At 37.1% G+C, this 22,090-nt stretch overlaps 1 pseudogene; it reads right to left on the bottom strand.

The window, feature by feature from the left end:
• Nucleotides 1-10,964: 10,964 nt before the first annotated feature.
• On the bottom strand, nucleotides 10,965-12,286 carry LOC118239530 (annotated as a pseudogene).
• Nucleotides 12,287-22,090: the final 9,804 nt, after the last annotated feature.

A 22,090-nucleotide genomic window follows, 5' to 3' on the forward strand; every position in this document is an offset into this window, starting at 1 on the left:
GCAAGGATATTAAGAGTAGTCTGTGAGAGATTGAGAGTGAGACACACTCTCTGTGTTTGAGGGATTTAGCCTGATTGTAGAGTTAGGGAAAAATACAAAATATGCATGTGCAATTGTGTCGCTACCATACTAGATCTGATTGATAAAGAAACAAGATAAATGATGAATAGATGAAAGACAAGCCAGGTAAGAAAAAGTCAGTGACAGAAAATATATTATTCATTTGCTGTATAAATTTGGTAGACAGATTTGAACAAATGTCTGCTTAACATAGATAACCAAAACAGACCAAAACAGCAATTTCACTGATATACAAAGACTTCATTATGGTTTAGTTACAGGAATAAGAGTTAGCTATGACACAAACATCTATGAATCAAAGGGGCTTTTTTTCACATATCAAAATAGACTCTGACAGCCAGTCTCCCTCAGTCCCTACCCACAGTGTTACACAGTCACCCTGCTGGCATGACCCCCCCCCACCCTCACCTGCTCCAGCCTCTGAGCTTCACTTACTTTCCCCTAATGCTTCTTCTCCATATAACCTCAGCCATTTTGCCTACAGTGTGTCTTGATTCTTACTCTCCTGGCCTGTTTGCTCTCCTGGTTCACTCCTGGCATCTTGGCTCCTGATTCTTTACCAGCCTCCCTCCCCCCACCCCTACTCTCATGTCCCAGTTCAGTCTGGATCATTCCAGATGCCTCTATCTCTTTTCTCCCTGGTATATACAATAAACCTCATCACCCCATACCTAGGAGCAGTCAAGTCCTCATTATTTGTTTTTATTGGGAACTCAGATGTGTAGCCAAAAAGCCCACCCTAGCATAGCTAATGTTTTTACATGGAATCTGTAAACCTGGAGGCCTCTACATGGTGTGCACTCAGCTTCTCAGATGAGTGAAACCCCTAACAGTTGTTTACTGTCCACACCACCTAGTGGAGGAATCTTAAGAATCTTGTCTTTCAGAGGCTTCCTGAAATTTACAGGCATATGTTGAGTCACATGTTGTTTTCTTACTGTATCTTTCTTCTAGTGAAGATGAAACTTCAGCATCAGAGTTGATTGGCACAGGACTGAAATCAGCTGGCCAACCCCAGTCAGTTGAAGATGAAAATGGCTAAGAGCAGCATGTAAGGGCAAGGGTGTACAGCTATGCCTTATGTTAACCTAATTCATATTTTAAACTCTTATTTAAATAATTTGCATATTGTAATATGCAATTATTTTAATGAGGGTTTATCTTAGCAAAAGTCATTCTGATTTGTGCTCTATGGACACACACACACACACACACACACACACATATACATATACATATACATATACATATACATATACATATACATATACATATATATATATATATACTGGAATTTATGGAAAGTGTAAGGCACTTTTGGAAAAAAAGAAAATTAAGTGTATATTCTTTCATTGTATGAATTTATTCTTATTATGAAAATATATTTTCAGAGTGTTGACAACTAGCTATCTTGAGTACAACTGACTATTTTTGAAGCAACTAACACTAATAAATAAATTTAAGTCAGGTACTCTACGAAGTTATCATGAATAGAGTATCTTAAAAGGTACTCTAATTTTTAAGAATAATCACAATAAGGAAAAATGATACTCAAATAGATAATTATACTTCCATATCATATCCACTACTTGGTAACAATCCACACCTGGGCCTGGTGAGATGGATGAGTGAATATGGCATTCACTGCCATGTGAATGAGTTCACTTCTAAGATACCACATGGAGGAGGAAGAGAATGAGTTCAACTGTTGGTCTCTGTCCCCCACATATGATGTGGTATTCATGCCCCTTCACTAAATAAACAAATGAAAATAATAAAATAGAAGACAAATAAAAATAATAGTCCAAAACTGCTGAATACACCTTAAAGCAATCATAGTATTTCTAAAGTTGATATCATTGACTTTTGTATATGTACCTACATTTTTTATTTCTTTTGATATTAATTATATGTATGGGGGTGTGTGGGTGGGTGGAGTGTGTGCACAATTGAATTCAGGTGTCCACAGAGGCAAGAAAAGGGTATTGGATCTCCTAGAGCTGAACTTACATAGACTAGTAAGCTCCCAGATGTGAGTTCTGGGACTTGAAGTTGGGTCTTCTGCAAGATTGACATGTACTTTTCAGTGCTCAGTCATCCATTCTATCCTACAGAATTACAAAATAGATTTTGTTACCATATCAAATTTATGTAATATGGGAGGATGTTTTAATGGTAAAAGTTATATTGGGATTAGCTATAAAGTACACATTATTCCATATTTCATTTGAGAGATAAATTAATAAAATTAGTACTTAGGATCTTATATAAATACATAATATAGTAACTTTTCATAGTACTAATCATTTTCTATAATAGTCAATACATGAAAATGGCCCAATATAAAATATATCTTATGAAAAGTGGAATTTTAGAATATATTCCAGATGAAAAAAATAGTCATTGGAAAAAAACAATAGAAAGAGATTCAGCCTATTTCTATTAACTTCAAAACATTTAAATGAAACATATAAATATGTGTGTGTGTGTGTGTGTGTGTGTGTGTGTGTGTGTGTGTGTGTGAGTGTTGGTCTGAGGACAAATTACAAGAGTTTGTTCTTTACTTCTTCCATATTGCCAATGGATCTAATTCAGGTTTGGCAGCAAGTGCCTTCATGCACTGAATCTTCTCACTAGCCCTGCATTTTGTTTTACTCGTGCAAATATCATTGGTGCAAGAGAGAAGCAAAATGTTAAATTCTTTTATTTGGTGTCTTTTACTCAACCAAATGGCAGTTCACACTGGAAAGGATGTGGAACAAGGGGAACACTCCTCCATTGCTGGCAGGAGAGCAAACTTGTACATCTGTTATGGAAATAAATATGGCCGTTCCTCAGACAGTAGGTAACTGACACACCTCAAGTCCCAGCTATACTACTCTTGGGCACATACTCAAAGGATACTCAACTACACCATGAGGATATTTGCTCAACTATGTTCATGGTAACTTCATTCATAATAGCCAGAAACTGGAAACAACCTAGATGTCCCTTAACTGAAAAATATATAAAAAATATATAGTACATTTACACAATGGAGTATTTCCTAGCTGTTAAAAATGAAAATTACAAGCAAATGAATGCAAGTAGAAAAAAATCATCCTTAGTGAGGTATTTCAGACCTAGAAAAATGAACATGGTATGTATTCACTCATAAGTAGATATCAGATATTAAGTAAATGGCAACCAAACTACATTCCATAGAGAAGTGAAGTAGAGAGGAAGAGTCAAGGAGTGTGAAAACTGGGATCTCTCTGGGAGGAGAGAATAGAATAGATTCTGCACTGGAGGCAGATGGAGAAATTTGAAGCTTAGTACAGTGGAAACTCCCTGGAATCTAAGGTGATCCTAATGAGAAATCCTAATGATGGGGGATTTATGGCCAGAAATCCTAACCACATGGCCAGAAGAGGCTTCTACTGGTGGGACTAGTGTGCATTCACTTAAGTTATTGTTCAAGAGGGTCCCATGGAAATCCCTAAACAACCCATAAATTAAAATGCTTCTCTGCCAACTGACAGTGGGACCCCGTTGCAGAGGCTAACACCCACACAACTCATTGAACTTGTGAAAGTTGATCTGGTGTCTAAATGGAGCCTCACCCACACATTCTAGTCACTTTAGTGTGGGAAGGTATTGTGCATGCTACCAAAAGACAAAGGTAGACACCAACTCAGCTACAAAACCTTGGATACATAATCTGTCGTGACCGCAAAATATAAAATGCTAGGGTAACCGTGTCACAGAATGGATGTGAGTAGCCAATGAATGTCTGATTTGATCTAAGGCACACTCCACCAAAAGGAACCACACCAGACAGTATTTGTGTAACCAGGAACCAGAGACTAGATAGCTTATAGGTCTTAAGGAAAACCAAACACTCCTGGTCTTAAAATAATAAAATGATACTAATGATATTTTACTATACTCATATATCAGTAGCTTATCCAGTCATTATCAGAGAGGCTTCCTCCTGAAGCTGATGGAAACAGATTCAGTGACCCACAACCAGACATTCTGGAAACACACAAACAGAGAGAGAGAGAGAGAGAGAGAGAGAGAGAGAGAGAGAGAGAGAGAGAGAGAGAGAGAGAGAGAGAGAGAGAGAATCTATATTGGAAGTCTCCTTCAAATCCTTCCCATCATAGCTCAGGGAATCTGCGGGAAGAGGAGGCAGAAAGAGTGTAAGAGCCAGAGGGGATGGTAGACACCAGGAGAACAAGACTTTCAAATCAATTAAGCAAGGCACATGTAAGTTCATAGAGACTGAAGTAGCAAGCACAGGTCCTCCATGGGTCTATACACCAGGATCTCAGCATATATATTATAGCTGTTACATTAGTATTTTTATGAGACTCCTGATTATGAATGAGAAGGTTTCTGACTGTTGTACCTGCTCTTGGGACTCTTTTCTTACTATTGGATTGCCATGTCCAACTTTGATAGGTTTGGCTTCATCTTATTATTTTATTTGATCGTGTTTGGTTGTTAATACCTTGGAAGCCTCTTCTTTTCTAATGAGAGACAAAGGGGAGTGGATTCAGTAGGAGGAGAGGTGGGGGAATAGGTGGGAAGCATAGAGGGGGAGGAAACTATCATGATATATTGTATAAAGAATCTGTTTTCAATAAATGAGAACAAAGGAACAAAGAAAGAAATGTGGCATGTATATATTATATGCTAATGGAAAAGAAAGAAGACCTTGAGTATAATGAATGAGATAAAAAGGTAAGTAAATTGATGGAGACAATGATGTGTTTAAATTCCCAAACAGAATGAATTAGTCAGAGCAGCAATAGAAAGAGGGGTTCTCTGCCATTGGAGATATTGTAAGAAAAAAAAAAACAGCCTTCCATACATTTTCAGTGTCATTATAAATAATCAATCAATCATGCATCTATTAATGTACTGATAAATTCTAGACATACTTTGGAGATAAACATTTTGACATCTATAACTAATGCTTAATGTATAATTCTCGTTTCTGAAATTATTTTAAATGAAATAAAAATGTCAACTCACTTCTGGGGCTTCACTTTTATAACCTGGGGTAATGAAAAGACTCTATGAGGATGAGATCAAGCATATGATAAATCTAGTATTTTAAGAAGCATTGATAAGAACTAACAAACAAAAAAAATCAAAACCACAGTTCTCATCTCCGAGGAAATAAGTGATAGTTAATTCTGGAGCCAAATGAGCAACCCTGGCCTCAGGGATATCAAGTCGAGTTATCCCAAAGACCATATTGTATCATGCTAACATTTTCATAAAGTATTTACAGGACAGACCAAAGAAAATCATAAATCAAGACATTTTAAAAAGGCATTGTTGGAAGCAGCAGGTAGGTGGTTTCAGCAAAGGAGAGAGAATTCTGCTCTAGATCTCACATATTAGCTAATGGCATTGACAGTCTTCAGGTTAGTGGAGTCCATTTCTCAATTTCAAAAGGATTTGTCTATCATAAGGACATTAAATGACTGTATTACATAGGTTTCTCTTGCCATGATAAAAAGCAAATTTGTGAAAAAAGTGTTTTCTTCATTTTATACATCCCAAGTTTCTGTCCATCAATGAGGAAGTCAGGGCAAGAGGAACTCATGGCAAAAACCCAGAAGCAGGAACTGAAGCAGAGGCCATGGATGAATTGCTCACTTGTTCCCTGTGACTTGCTCAGTTTCATTTCTTATTCAATACAGCACTACCTGCCCAGGAACAGTACTCCCCATAGTGGGCTGGACCCTTTCATATCAAACATTAAACAAACAAAAACCCCACAAATTTGCCTAAAGGGCAAACTGATGCAGACATTTTTTTCCAACTGGGGTTACTTTGATGATCCTAGCTTACAAAACAAAACAAAACAACAACAAAAAACTAAATAGCACAATCAGATACAGGGGTAAATAAATGTCTATTTAAAGGGCTAAAGATAGCCCAATATAATCTGTCTCAAGACTAACAACATTCCATAAAACACAATCATTGAAATCCTTGTAGAAAGTTTGATATACAAGGTCCCCTCTGGCCCTTGGCCCTGGGAACCCAGTTACCATAGAGATATTTTAACATTTTTATTTCTTTCTAGGTCGGTTACATGTAAGAGAACTCTTTCAAATAGACTGTTGTTCACTACAACATATCCTAGTGGAATACAATAAAAGCATCAAAGACCAAGGATCTGGTTAATAAAAGAATAAAATTAAAGCAGTTAGAATGAAAGAGAAGAAAAGGAAATGGAGTAGAGACATTATAAGGTTTCTTCCAGAAGATGCAAATGCAGGCATATTATAACAAATTACTGAGAAATATCATTCCATAATTTGAACTTTAATGTAGAAATAATGACTATAAATTTATTTGAAGTAGGCCATTGGCATATACAATATGAATCAAATGTGGTGTAGGTATAGAAAAATTATTGGTTATGCAGGGATTAACTGGAACTAAGCTTTATGCTATAAATATACACACAGGATTATAAGTAATATAATTTCTACAACTTTTATAAATTAAAACAAAAGTATAACTACATAATCTATGATGCAGACAATGAGTTTCAGCACTGGGATTTTAAAGATATCCAAGCCTATGTGATGGGCTACTAATAAACTCTGTATTTTTAAAAGATCATAAGGAAAATCATAAATAGCAAATCCAAAAGAGTGAATATCAAAGAAGAATATGACAATGATGGGATTTTACTATTTTTGTATTCCTCCTTGATGAGTTTTAAAATATTATTTTAACAATGAGAATTTTAAAAAAAATTAATTTCAAGAAAACAAAAGACCAAATTCTGATATAGAAATATTAAAATCAGCTTCTTTAGCCTTTCAAGTTATTATCGGAATCATTTTGACAAGCCATAAGAGAGATTCATGGGCTTCTCTCAAACACAAATGCCGGATTCCTTTGGCATTCCCCCCCCTCCCGTCTCTAGCTGCTCCAACATCCTTTCATCAACGTCTGGTACTGCCTCTAACTCATCTCTTTGTATTATTCCCTTATTCCTTAAGCTGTCTTTCCCCTCCCCAGATCATCTTTTTTTCATTTATTTCAAGACTGTCATTCTCCTTTCTGGCTTCCACAGCTAGCTGAACCTGCTCTTCACTTTTGTCGTCTTGTGCCTTTTTGTTTAAATACAAACATTCCTCACTGCTATTGCTGTATTGCCTATCTTTCCACTTACCTGAATTATCATTTTTTCCTGAGTCTAAATTCATATCATAAAATCTGCATACGTTACTAGTAAAGATAACTTTTAATGGCGTGCTTCTGAGGAAGGAATGTAAAGTACAGAAGGAAACCTGAATGCCTTACACAAAGTGTATCATCAGTTAGCAAAGAGGAAACCTGAAAGCCTTGGATGACTAAAGCCACCACTGACACAGCAACATGCATAGATAACCCACATATGAGGGTGTGCTGCCTGATTTAATAGTAAAACAAAGCACATCTCTGGGTGAAGATTTAGCATGCTATTAGAGACATGGTATAAGCCACTTCACAGAGAACCACATGCAACGTGATGTGTGGGAAAACCCACACTATACAAATAACCTGAAAGCTTCTGCTAAGTGACATTAAAGTCCCAATCTTTGTTTAGTTTTAGCCACTAAGCTGTTTATTTCCTTTGCTTGATTCCCCCCTTAGAAGTTATCACATCTTTATAAACTGCCCCTATTTCTTCTGAAGCTGTGTGTACCTTGTTCAGGTATAAAAGTATAGAAATTTCTGTGGGTTCTCATCAAACACTGACATCCATTTACATCACCTTCTTGGTAGTTCTGTATTGTCTTTCCAAACAACACCGCTAATCTAAGGTTTAAGAATCTATAGGAATGCCAAGCAAGGGATAGTATTACCCAGTTCAGTCTGTTAGGCAGTCTTTTTTTCCTTGTGGTTGCATTGAAACATAGGTCCACAGTGTTTTAGTTGTTTGTTCATAATTCTTTTATGATTCATTTGCTAAGCCTCACCATGGTTCTGTGCAAGAGAACAGCTGTGACATTCGGTGATAGGCTTCTTTTTAATATATTTTTTCTACCTTTGAAGTCATCTTTAATGGAAGTAAAAAGAAAATCTTTGCTTAAAACCAACAAAGTTTGTGTTTTGATTTGTTTGATAAGCTTTAGGCTTAGCTTTGAACATCTGATCCTCCTGAATGCTAGGATTACAGTGGGCCACCTATCAGGCTAAAACCAACAAATTCCTTATGTCTCCTTGCAATTTTGGGTCTGCTTTAAAGGCAAATACAGATTAAAAATAAGGGTCTTAAAACTTATTCTCCCTGCTTAAATTCTACTTTTCCCTGACCTCATTTCTCTTAAGATATTTGCTTTAGAAAATTCATTATCTACGTGTTTGACCTTTGAAATGTATATGCATGAACTAAAAAGGATAAATTAGCAACAGGGATGCTTTTATCAAGGCTCCAGAGTCTAAGTTTGAAGTGTACTCAGCTCACGACTGCAGATGAGTACTCATTTCCAGTTTCTTTGTATATAGAATTGCTTTCTTGGGTTAGAGGATTGTTATCTTAGCTGTCTTTATTTTAAATTGTACTTACTTTGTCCACAAAGTTGGAGGGTATTGTTTCATTTAAAGGGACCAGAAAGTACAAGTGACTACAGAAAACACAAAGTTAATCTGCAAGTGTGACATAAACTACAATCTAGTCCCCTTAGTGGAGGATGAGTGACCTGTTCTCCAGAACACATAGGCAGTGGACTGCTGTTTTCATGACTGAGTTAAAGGAGAGAATCTTGCCTTTCTTATTGATTTCTGGAGCAGATCAATTTTAAGCCCCTGCTTTCATACTTATTCAGCGTTTAAGCATTTTTCTTTTTTTGGTGGGGGTTACAAAAGCCCTTTTATAAAGCCATCTTACAACAAAACAAACCAAAAGGTTTACAAAAGAAAAGAAAAAGATACAGAAAATAACTTGCTTCATATGTCCCCCAAAAGAAAGAAAAAATAAAGGGGACAATGCCAACATGCTCAACAATAAGAGGTTCTTTTCCTTACTTTTTCTTAATACAAAATACAAGCAAAGGATACACATACTTAAAACAAAGTTCAGAAGACAGCAGTCCTGGAAATCCTCCAATCAGAGCAAAGCAGGAGTTTATATAAATACATACAACTGGGATATGTAAAAAACGAGGTATCACATTAGACCATCACAAGATTCTACCAATGCATGTTGCATCTATAATTCACATACATGGTCAACAAAATCAGGTTCACTTCAACTTGGTTTCATTTAAAGAAAAAAACTTTAAATAAAGTGGTTACATTCAAACTTTTAACTTCCTTAGTACCATGCTGTGTATTTCAGAACCGTTAAGGTATTGCAAGAATGCCCAACCCTCTGATGTCTGATCATGTATCTAGCCACACTGCAAAATGAAAAAAAAAAAAAAAAAAAGGGTGCCTGGATCTCAGCCCATAGCCTATGATACTGTTAGGCTAGCTCTCGGACCTTTCCTGTTCTGAATATGAAAGATTAAGGACTAAAATTGAGGAAGACTGGGAGTTAAGCAGTTTTCTTTGTCTTTGTTTTGTGGACAGGTTTTTCTGGAAATGGTAGCAGATTTTGTTTTTAAACATGTTTTCTCAACAGTGCCAAATGGAACTCATGCATCTTTATTTAATTGAATGAATAATTTTATTTACAAATAAGATCATATAATTACAGTCTATTACTCACCATAGATTATGGAGGTGAGTAAGTGTTTCCAGATTGCTTTTAAATCTTATTTTTAAACAGCAAGATGATATATATTGGAGGCATTTAAGAATTATCTAGCTTTTGCATAGCTATTAGCAGTTATTTCTGATAGCTCACTGCAGACAGGCTAATGGCTGAGGAGTCAACACATAAATCCATATATATATATATATATATATATATATATATATATATATGCACACATAATATCTACAAGTAAGTATACATGTGTGTATATATTTCATAAAAGTTTTAATATCAGTTTATGCCTTATGCTGACTATTCATTTTTCTGTGTTTGAAAATAAAAAATTAAATATTTATTTTATCTGCAAAACCAGACTGTTCTTCAAAGGGAAATTTATCAGACCAATAGTATATATTAAAGAGTCTAGTTCTACAAGGAAAGGGAATAAGGAGTAAGAAATGAATTTGTTTATCTACGTGTAGACTTTTTTTTAGCAGTATTGCACAGGTTAAGCCTGGCATTTGTCGGTGGATGTTTACATAAAAAGCAGAATATCTTAAGGATAAAATCCTTTTAGCCATCCGTTGGACACCTGACTTTCTAATTTGGATGCATATGCTTCCCCACTAACATTTATTAAAGAAAGAACAAAGTGGCTGAAGTGATTTGTTTGCTCTCCACTGGCCATGTTCTCTAAGCCAAGCATCATAACAGACTTCAGGAATTAAGTGGAAAAAGACATGACATCTAAGAATATAAACAAATTGATGAAATTTAATCAATTGACACCTTAACTGCAAGCTCCCTATCTAAAAATAGATAAAAATTTGGGATGCTTTGATAGGAAGAGTTAACTGTAGCAGAAAGAAAAGGTTGGGTTAGACAATAGCATGTGAGCTTTTCAGACACAGAACAGTGCATAATTTAATGTGGCATATATACTCTTGAGTTTCAATCACCAAAAAGACGAAGGAAATTATAGAAGAAACAAAATCACCAAGGGAAAGAAAGAAATATGTCTTATGTTTCTCTCTCATTTTAAATTCAGAAGTAAGCCATCTTCATATCTTTTGAGGGGTTGTATCTACCTTTCTAATTTTTGTTTTTGTCCTGTATGTTCCATGGTTTTTCTTTATTTTTAGCAGATTTTATGTACTTTATTTTTCATTTATAAAGCCATTTATGTAGTTGCCTCAGCTTGAGGAGTCTGTGTTCTCTGAATGGAGACTCTGCTGTGAGTTTTCACAAGATATCAGTGAATTCACCATAAGAAGATCTGGGGAACACACCCCTTTTACAGAAGCTGGGGGTCAGGTATTTGTAGTTCTTGGAGATAGCATCAAAGGTGGCCTTGAAAAAGTTGCCCATGGTAGCAGTGCAGCCCTTTGCTGATGTGTAGCAGTCAACAATATTGGATATCAGCAACAGCATCTTGGCCACAGGAACAGAGAGGGTGCCAGTGCATATTATGGCAAGAATGAGACATACCAGCACAGAGCCATAGCGCCCTGTCACCTTACATTAATAGTGTGGTGACAGGGTGCCTTCCTTTTTCCTCAGTAGCCTCTTCCCACAGGAACCATGGCAAGTTTGACCAAAACGATGCCCTCTTGGATGGCAGGAGCTACCTCTTTGGAGTACTTAACACCAAGGCCAACATAATCATTATAGTCACCACCAACAACAATAGCCTTGAACCTTGTCTGCTGGCCAGCCAGAGCCTAACCTGATACTTAGGGCCTCATCTTTTAGGGATGGTCCCAGGAAAAATGTCAATAATTTTGAAATCATTAATAGACAGGGAGAAGAGGTATATTTCTTCCACAGATTAATATTCACGTCCTTAACCAGGAAGTCCATCTTGGTGACAAGGATGCAATTTTTTTCTCTTTGTCTTAACTTCTTCAAGTTCCACAGGCTAAACCATGGCCACCACCTCCACCATATCTGTGGCCCTAAGACCGATGATGAACCCTCTGTAGAAGCTGTGGTGGTGGCCTCCTCAGCCTTGGCCCTGGTCCTCCCAATCTTCCATCTGTACCCCTGTCATCTACATTTTGATATTTACCCAAATAACTTGTTTTTGTTTTATTATGTAGTACATACTTTTGGATTCGAGTGAGGGGTTTATTACATATAATACAGCAAAAGTTAAAGAATAAATGTTGGTAACAGAGAGAAACAATTGATGGGAAGTAAAACAAAGTTGAAATCAAATTAAAACAAGTTAAAATCAAATTTTAACTTAAGCAATAGGAGAAAGCCACTGGAAAGCCCCCATGAGGCACTCAGCTCGAGTTCCCATTGAAAGTGTATCAGGAGAAGCTACGTGGCCTGTGGAGTGAGGCTTCTTTGTAAAAGAACAAATACCAAAAGATAAACATTATCACCAAATTGGGTGCTTACCACAGCCAACAGTAGCACCAGTCGGAGCAGTGTGCTGGCCAGTTTAATGTCAACTTGATGTAGACTAGTGACATCTGCCAGGAAGGATCCCCACATGAAACAAATTCCTCCTTAATATTAAGCTGTAATCAACCTGTAGTGTATTTTTTAAGCTAGTGATTCATGGGGAAGTGCCCAGCCAAGTGGTCCTGCATTCTTTAAGAGAGCGACTTAACAAGCCTAAGGAGCAAGTCAGAAAGCTGCATCCCTCCATGGCCTCGGAATCAATTCTGCTTTCAGGTCCTTGTCCAATTTGAGCCTTCACTTACCAAGATATACTGTGATTCAGGATTTGTAAGCAAAACAAAACTTTCTTCCCCAAGGTACTTTTGGAGGTGGTATTTCATCAAATAACTCTAATGCTAACTAAGGCAGTCAGTAGAGTTCCTGTTGAGCTATTCCCACTACAGGGTTTTTAGACACAGATATCAAGAAATAAGTGATATTAATGTGTTGAAAATGGTTTCCTTCTAGGTTTTCTACATGACAGAGAATTTTTTATAAATTTTATTTAAATTAGAAACAATCTTATTGCAAATATTAATCCCAATTCCCTCTCCCTCCCATCCTCCCATGCCCTCCACTGACCACCTTCCATCCCATCTGCCATCCATGCCCAAGGGCAGGTGAGGCCTTCCATGAGGGATCATAAAAATCTGTTGAGTCATTTGGGGCAGGGCTTGGCCTTCCCTTGTGTACCTAGGCTAAGAGAATATCCCTCCATGGAAAATGGGCACTCAAAGTCTGTTCGTGCACTAGACATGCATCCTGGTCCCACTGCCAGAGGCCCCATAGACTGTCCAATGCTCCTAGCTGACACGCACATTCAGGGGGCCTGGTTTGGTCCTTTGTTACCCAGCTGTCAGACTGTTTGCTCAGGTCAGCTGTTTCTGCAGGTTTTCCCAGTGTGGTCTTGATCCCTTTGTTGGTCACTCCTCCCTCTCTGAAACCGGGTTCCAGGAGTTGGGCTAGGTGCTTAGCTGTGGGTGTCTGCTTCTGCTTCCATCAGCTACTGCATGAAGGCTGTAGGGTGGCATTTAAAGTAGTCGTCAATCTCATTATAGGGGAAAGGCATTTACGGTAGCCTCTACACTATTGCTTAGGTTGCTAGTTGGGGTCATCCTTGTTGATCTCTGTACAATTCCCTAGTGCCAGATTTCTCTTTAAACCTCTAGTGGCTCCTTCTAGTGGCGTGTCTCTTTTCGTGCTCTCCTCTATTCCTCTCCCAATTCAAACTTCCTGCTCCCTCAGGTTCTCCTCCCCACTTCTCTGCTTCCCTCCTCTTTCTCTTATCTCCCTTTCACCTTTCCCCATGCTCCCAGTTAGCTTAGGGGCTCTTTCCCTTTCTGCTTCACTGGGGGACCATGTATGTCTCTCTTAGGGTCGTCCTTGTTTTCTAGCTTCTCTGGCAGTGTGGATTGTAGGCTGGTACTACTTTTCTCTATGTCTAATATCCATATATGAGTGAGTGCATACCATGCTTGAATGAAAGAGAATTGTAATGCACTTAGTTGCTTTTTCCCCTTTGCCAATTACAGAGTCAGGTACTGGATGTTTGGCAGAGATAAGAAAGGGCCTGATCACTCCCAGAGCCTGCTTTCAACAAGTTTAAAAAGCATCTGATAATTTACCAGTATCATTTATATTATAATGCCTTATAAAATTCCCAATTGAAATTAGCTTGCTTCATTAATTTAAAGCATTCCCTGCTCCTGAAATTGAATAAAAATCAGTTTTATAATACATAAATTTTGCTATATATTCTACTGGTCTTTACTTTTGAAAGTTTGAAGAATATGAAATGTTTCTTTATGTAATGGTTTCCCTTTTAAGAGCCTAATGTTATTTCATTTCCAGATTATTATAGAAAGCCATTCTTTTTCTATCTAATACTTCTAAACCTAACTGCTTATTATTCATAACCCAAAGTTTATAGGAGCTAATATTTTGATTTTCTCAAGATCACTTTTATGGCTTACTTTGGGATACAAATTTAAGATGTGTTATTAAGGACTTGAGAATTCCATATATTGACTTCTGTTTTCTCCCAGGTCCAGCTTCTAAACCACACAATTTTGTGTACACCTTTTAAGAACCCTTTGAGTCCCATTAGTGCTGCCTGCATACTCTTAGGTACATGGACATCCACTAGATATTGTTTGCCCTCGTAGGGCCACACCCCTAAAGAAAAGCAATTTCTCCAGAAGCTTTCAATTGCTAATGGTTTCTCAGAAATGACTGAAACATCCTGGCTACCTATCCTCTATGCTGTTTGGTTGACTCCAGCCCAAGCTAATGTATGCATGCTGTCACAAGAACTTGTGAGTTCATATGTGTAACTAGTCTATTGTTTCTGAAAAAGTGTCGTTGTTGTTGTTGTTTACTACCTCTGGCTCTTACATACTTTCTGCTCATTCTTTCTCAGTGATCTCCAAGACTTGGGAAGGTGGGGAATGAGACAGATACCACATTTGCAGCTGTGCACTCAATAGTCAACTTATTCAATGCTTCTTGAGCAGTCATGGGTCTGTATTTATGCACACACTGAGAAAGAATATGCTGTTTATCGCCTTTACTATTATTTTTCTGATGTACTTGTTTACATTTAAATCGAGTAGTCCAGAACCTTTCCTTATTTGATTATTTTTGCCAGTATTCAGTCATTTTTTTCTTTGACTTCTTGCCATAAAAATGTTACATCTCTTCAAGTGCGATGATTATGTTTGTTTGTCAATTTGATTACATTTGGAATTAAGTAAAAACAAAACAATGGGGGCACATGTTTAAGGATTTCAAGTGGGGAAGATATACTTCTAAACCTTTAATCTGGGTGTTTGAAGTATCAAGACACACCTTTAATCCAGATATAATCAGGGCCATGCCTTCAGAAGGAAGTCTACTTAAGGACGTGGAAGAAGGAAGCTTTTCTCCTTTGCCTGTTTGCTCTCGTTTTTCTAATAAGTCCATTCTTTCACTGCCATTAAAGCCTAATTCTTTGGGATTCCAGTGTACACTAAAAACAGTTGAGATACCAGGCTCCTGACTGGAACAATTACTGGATGCTTGGAGTTTCCATTCATGTCAGCCATTGTTGAATTAGTTGGACCACAGCTTCTAAGTCATTCCAATAAATATCATACATCCTATGTGTGTATGTACATTTAAGTATATAGGTATATATTGAAAGAGGGATTCATTCTGTAAACTCTGTTACTCTAGAGAACCCTGAATAATACAGCAACAGTTATCTGAGATCAAAGAACTCTCATATCCAATTAGGTGGTGTCTAACAATAGTGTGTCCATTAAGAGAGCATCATGGCAGCACAGATGAGCAGGTCTCCTCAAACTCAGGAGACTCTCTCTGATATATGGCTTGTGATGGTTCCCAGTCATTCAGCATACTAAAAGAATGAGAAATCCAAGAATGAATAAGTATGTTAAATGTGACATTAATACACCGGTGTTTAATTAAGTCAAAAGAGAGAAACACATGGGAACATGAGTATGGTGATGACAGAAACACTGTGAAGGATTTAGCATATTGATGATGGTAGTAGAGGCCAATGCTGGTCAACTATGGAGAGGCATTGATAGAAGCACATATTTAGAGCAATGATATACAAGGGCATTTTCTTCTACCTTCATGGTGTAATTGAATAAGGGGGAGGGGTTTTGATAGAATGGTGATGTTTTTAGAAAAGTTAGAGTGTAAATGAAGGATTCTTGTCCTGCCTGCCAGTTCCCAAATAACCACTCTAAGGCATAGTATTAATTACAATTGCTTTGCCAATGGCTCAGGCATATTAATGGATAGCTCACAATTAAGTTAAACCATTTCTCTGAGGCTTATGGCTTATTACCTCATATCTTGCTTCTCCAGTAGCTACATGGCGTCTCTGTGACTCTGCCTTCTTTCTCTCCATACACAAAAGATTTTTGTTTGGATTTCACTCCTGGATCAATTCTGACTGACCACTGGCTAAATCAGCTTCATCTACCAACCATTAAAAGCGATGAATCTTAACAGCATACAGAATGGACTCCCACATCAGTGGAGGAGGAAAGTTTGAGGTAAACTTAGTAGAAGCCAACAAGTTTGTGTGTGTGTGTGTGTGTGTGTGTGTGTGTGTGTGTGTGTGTGAGTTAGTGTGTGTGAGTGTGTGTGTGTGTGAGTGTGTGTGTGTGTGTGTGTGTGTGTGTGTGTGTGTGTGTGTGTATGTGTGTGTAATTTCCATGGCTAGTACAGCTAAAGAAGGAGCTGAGTGCCTGTGGACTTATAGGCAATGACAGCACCTCACTAACAGAAGTCCATGAAGGAGGTTGAATCTATTGCATGTAATTGCTAGTGTGTTCAAAGAAAGTGCATTCTTCTGAAATATTTAAAAAACTGTAAACCTTATGTTATTTGAAGATTATGAAGCATCCTGGATCTCTCATTAGCATCTTATAACATTTATATTTTTATTGTATTAAATTCATTAGGACTCAGTGAATGTTTTATGTTTCTCCCATTTATTTCCCTTGAGAGCCTGGAGCTATTTTGTAGTTTCTAGTTTGATTATTGTCTTCTTACTTCTCATTTATTATGTAAGTTTCTAGTACTATGGTTGGAATATCTGAGTGTCATATAGAGTTTGGGGGTAAAACTGAATAGTATACAGCATTCCATATCCTAAACTTTAGAGGTTCACTCAGGATTGCATATCAGCACTGTCCCAGTCCCCAAGGGAATCTGAAGTGCTCACCATAATCTGTATATATTTATGAGACCCATCATCTACCAAATTTTCTCAATTCAGAGTCCCCAGGACATGAAAATGAGTTCAGGACTTCATGCAACCATAGAAATTCACATAAACTTACTCACTTTAGGAAAAGTTATGTAAGTTTATTTTTGCAAAAATGATGGTCACAAAATTACAAAGGACAGGACCAAAAATTCTTAAGATTATTTTTTCTAGTGAAGATAGAATGGAAATTAAAAGTCATTATTGTAATCTGAATTTTTAGGAATGGGATGCTTATGAAGAATTAATGGCCCAAAATCAACATACAGAGCAACTTACTTTTAAGAAAAATTAAAAAAAATGCTTATTTTACGGTTGCATCATGTAACAACAACAAAAAAGCAGTGTTGTGAAATTTCAAGGTGAATTATTTGATGTTAAGTGATATGGAAATATTTAGGGCTGTTGTTTTATTAATCTTTATTAGAGAAATACCTATATATTTTGGATATATTCACAGTGGCAGCAAAAAAACACACCTCTCTAAAAGATGAGATAGCATTCATGTATCTTTTTTTGAAAGTTATAAGGAACAGAAAAAACACAAACGAATTTATTCTAAATTACATATGCCAATATGATGCACACTATGAGATAAATGGGATGTTTGCAAACTTTGATCTATTTTGAAGAAAGAACCTAGACTCAGTGGTCTGCTGGTAAGTGTTTAAGAACAGCTCCATGGGAGTTCTGAGTTATTGAGCTTACCATTTTCTGCAGTATAAATAATCCCACTATGAATCGTGTTTGATTTCAGACTAAGGATATGCTGCCAACTGCTCCACAAAATTCATGAATATTTAACAATTGACTGTTTATAACATCTGTCAATCAACCCTTGAATCCCATTGTGAATCTCCAGAAATGACATTAATCTCTAACATGCTGGTTCTTTAACTATAAAGAATCACCAGTGGCAATAGAATTTTATTTATCAGATGTCCATATTATCTTTTTACCATTTATTTAACCAATGTATAAGCTGGCTATGTGATCTGACATTTTGTGCTGGAAGGTATCTAACAACGTACAAAGTCTATGAAATATTTTTCTCTTAACAAATGCCATTTTCATCATTTAACAAATAGAAAACAGATACAAAGAATGAATATGATGGAAGGTATATGTTGAGTTAGAAGTTATCAAATTATTGTCTAAAAATGTCAAGTTTGTGGTGAATTACTGATTTATGTTGTTGCTATGGTAGCTGGGAAAGGTAATGAGTTAATACACAACCTTGAAAAGATGTACAGATAATATTTTCAATAATATAAATTGATTTCTATATAATAATTTCTTTAAATAGAATTACTGTGCCAGAGTATACTGTGTTTCTACTCTCAAACATGAATAGCATCTGATGACTTATTTCAGTCCCAAAGTACTGGATCAAACTATTATTGGTTTTCAAAATTATTTTTGAAATTATTTTTGAACTATATTGTTCCTCCCTATGTTTATATGGCTTACAGTCAACTCCACTTACAGTGGAACAATAGACTAGTAATGCTTGTGTGATTAAGTTCAGTGCTTGCCTGAACAACTTAAGGCTCTGAGTGGGATAAAGCATAACAAAGCTACAGATGTTGCTCTGTGGTAGATATTTGCCTACCCTACAAGAAACACAGTAAAGGGTTTAATTCTCCAATAGCTTTCAGCATACAAATGCCAAAATGGTGTTCTTACAGTGTTTTAAAAGCTTTGTCAATGCCTATTATCAAATATTATCTCTTAAAACTAAATTCCCTATTTTATAATTTTTAAACAGCTAACAAAATGCTGTTTCACTCCCCAATTACATACCTTCATTATGGAATATGCCTTTTGTGTTTATTCTGAGCTTACAATGATGCATCCTTAATTGTAAATAATTTAGGCTTTTGCCCACTTCTTTTTTTTTCTTTTTGCTTTATTTAAATTAAGAAACAAGCTTGTTTTACATGTCAATCCCAGTTCCATCTCCCTCCAGTCTTCCACTGCCCCCCACTAACCCTTATCCTATCCCCTTTCTGCTCCCCAGGGAGGGTGAGGCCTTCCATGAGGGAACTTCAAAGTCTGTCATACCATTTGCAGCAGAGCCTAGTCTGTCCCCACATGTGTCTAGGCTTAGAGAATATCCCACTATGTGGAATGGACTCCCAATGTCCATTCATTTACTAGGGATAAATACTGATAAAGTACCAGAGGCCCATAGATCGCCAAGGCCTCCACACTGACACCCATGTCTAGGGGGTCTGGATCAGTCCTATGCTGGTTTCCCAGCTATCAGTCTGGGGTCCATGATCTCCCCCTTGTTCAGGTCAGCTGTTTCTGTAGGTTTAACCAGCCTTATCTAACTCCTTTGTTCATCACTCCTCCCTCTCTGTAACTGGATTCCAGGAGTTCAGTTCAGTGTTTAGCTTCTGCTTCCATCAGCTACTTGATGAAGGCTCTAGAATGGCATATAAGTTAGTCATCAACCTCATTGTCAGAGAAGGGCATTTAAAGTAGCCTCTCCACTATTGCTTAGATTATTAGGTTAGATTATTGCTTAGATTATTATTTCCCTAGTGCAAGAATTCTCTTTAAACCTATAATTGCTCCGTCTATTATTGTATCTCTTTTCTTGCTCTCCTCTGTTCTTCTCCAACTCAAACTCAAACTTCCTGCTCCCTCATTTGCTCCTCTCCCCTACTCTTTTTCCCTTTCTCATTCTCCTAGCTCCCTTTCCCCTCCCCCCATGGTCCAAATTAGCTCAGCAGATATTGTCCCTTTCCTCTTCTCTGGGGACCTTGTATGTCTCTCTTAGTGTCTTCCTTGTTTCTAGGCTTCTCTGATGGTATGGACTGTAGGCTGGTAATCCTTTTCTATATGTCTAAAATCCATATATGAGTGAGTACATACGATGATTGACTTTTTTGTGACTGGGTTACCCCATTCAGGGTGGTTTCTTCTAGTTCCATCCATTTGCTTGAGAATTTCAAGATTCCATTCTTTTTCCCACTGAGCAGTACTCCATTGTGTATATGTAGCACACTTTCTATATCCATTCTTCAGCTGAGGGGCATCTAGGTTGCTTCTATTTTCTGGCTATTACAAATAATGCTGCTATGAACATAGTTGAACAGATTTCCTTATTGTAATAATGTGCATCTTTTGGGTATATGCCTAAGAATTGAATTGCAGGATTTTGTGGGAAACCGATGATTCCCATTTTCCCGAGGAATCACCATACTGATTTCCAAAGTGGCTGTACAAGTTTGTATTCCCACCAGCAGTGGAGGCATGTTCCCCTTTCTCCACATCCTCCCTGACTTCAAGCTCTATCATAGAGTCCTGACAACAGCTTGATATTGGCACAAATATAGGTAGACCAATAGAATCAAATTGAAAACCCCAAAATTAACCCACACACCTATGAACACATGATTTTGATAAAGACCATAAAATTATATAATGTAGAAAAGAAAGCATTTTCAACAAATGTTGCTCGCATAACTGGATACTGGCATGTAGCAGACTGCAGATAGTTCCATATATATTGCCATGCAGAAACTTAAGCTCAAATGTATGAAAGACTTCAACATAAATTCAGCCCACACTGAATTTCTTAGAAGAGAATGTGGGAAGTATCCTTGAACAAGTAGGTACAGGAGATTGCTTCCTGAACATAACACCAGTATCACAGCCACTGAGTTCAACAATTAATAAATAGGACCTCCTGAAACTGAGAAGCTTCTGTAAGGCAAAGGACACAGTCAACCAGACAAAACAGCAGCCCACAGAATGGGAGAAGATATCCACCAATCTCATATCTGACAGAGGTCTGATCTCCATAGTACACAAAAAACTCAAGAAGCTACTCTCTCAAACACCAAATAATCCAATTAAAAAGTTGGGTACAGAGATAAAAAGAGCATTCTCAGTAGAGGAATCTAAAAATGACTGAATGACACTTAGTGAAAGTGCTCTAATTCCTTAGCAAACAGGGAAATGCAAATCAAAACAACTCTGAGATACCCTCTTACTCCTGTCAGAATGGCTAAAATCAAAAACACCAATGTCCACATCTTTTTATTCAAAATTATCTCCTCAGTAGTTGTTAGCTATATTTTTTCATCTTCTCACCTTTAGCCTCCTTCTTTTTCTATTTAAAGGCTAAACACATAAAATTCAATGTTTACAATTTTTACAAAGAGAATGGTTTCCTTTTAATGAAAAGTTGCAGCAGAAAACCCAGAGATTGATATTGGGGTTCAAGCAGAAGATCAGAGAAGCAACATGGCCAGCCAGTAGCTGTTACGTCTACTGAGGCTGCAAAGGAGATCCTGTCTTCCTGACTGGAAACTGAATCTCACATAAGACCCCATGCTTCTTCCCTATAAACCTCTTCTGTGCTTGGATTAATGGCATGAACTTTCTTACTCTTTTAAACGGATTCACTCCTGTAGCTCTGGGTTGCTTTGAACTCACAAAGGATTGTCTGCCTCTGTCTCCTGAGTCCCGGGAATAAAGGTGTTTGCTGCCATTTCCCAGCTTCTGTGGCTAACTAGTGTGGCTGGCTTTGCATCTGATTCCAAGGCAAGCTTTATTAAAACATAAACAATATGTCACCACATAAAGTAACTCATTTAAGATCTGTATTTAAAGTGATATGTTCTACTTTTTACTGACATAACAAATCTCTGAAACATGCAGGAGAGGTTGCCTGAAAATATGGCACAAGAATAAATTTCAAGGGGAATCCATTTTCCCTGTCTAAGGTGTATATTGGCATTATGCAAATCACTCGTATTTCAATGAAACCATTATATTCTGGTAAATATTTCATCTTAGAAACAATGACAATAATGTCATGTCTATAGATATTTTATTCATTTTGTGATATTATCACAAAATTCTTAATATATGGTAACTGGCAAAAGTCAGAAATTAATAGTCTCAAGTTTCTAAGTGTTAGAAAAATTCAGGATCAGCATGCCATGATCTGTTGAGGATCTGTAATTCTGACATTCCTGTCAGAGATAATGGGATGGCAAAGAGGAGGATAAGGAAATAGGAGGAGTGATGGGGAGGAAGACAGCCTTGCCTGA

Source organism: Cricetulus griseus (assembly GCF_003668045.3).
Source record: "Cricetulus griseus strain 17A/GY chromosome 1 unlocalized genomic scaffold, alternate assembly CriGri-PICRH-1.0 chr1_0, whole genome shotgun sequence".
Classification (NCBI taxonomy): Eukaryota; Metazoa; Chordata; class Mammalia; order Rodentia; family Cricetidae; genus Cricetulus; species Cricetulus griseus.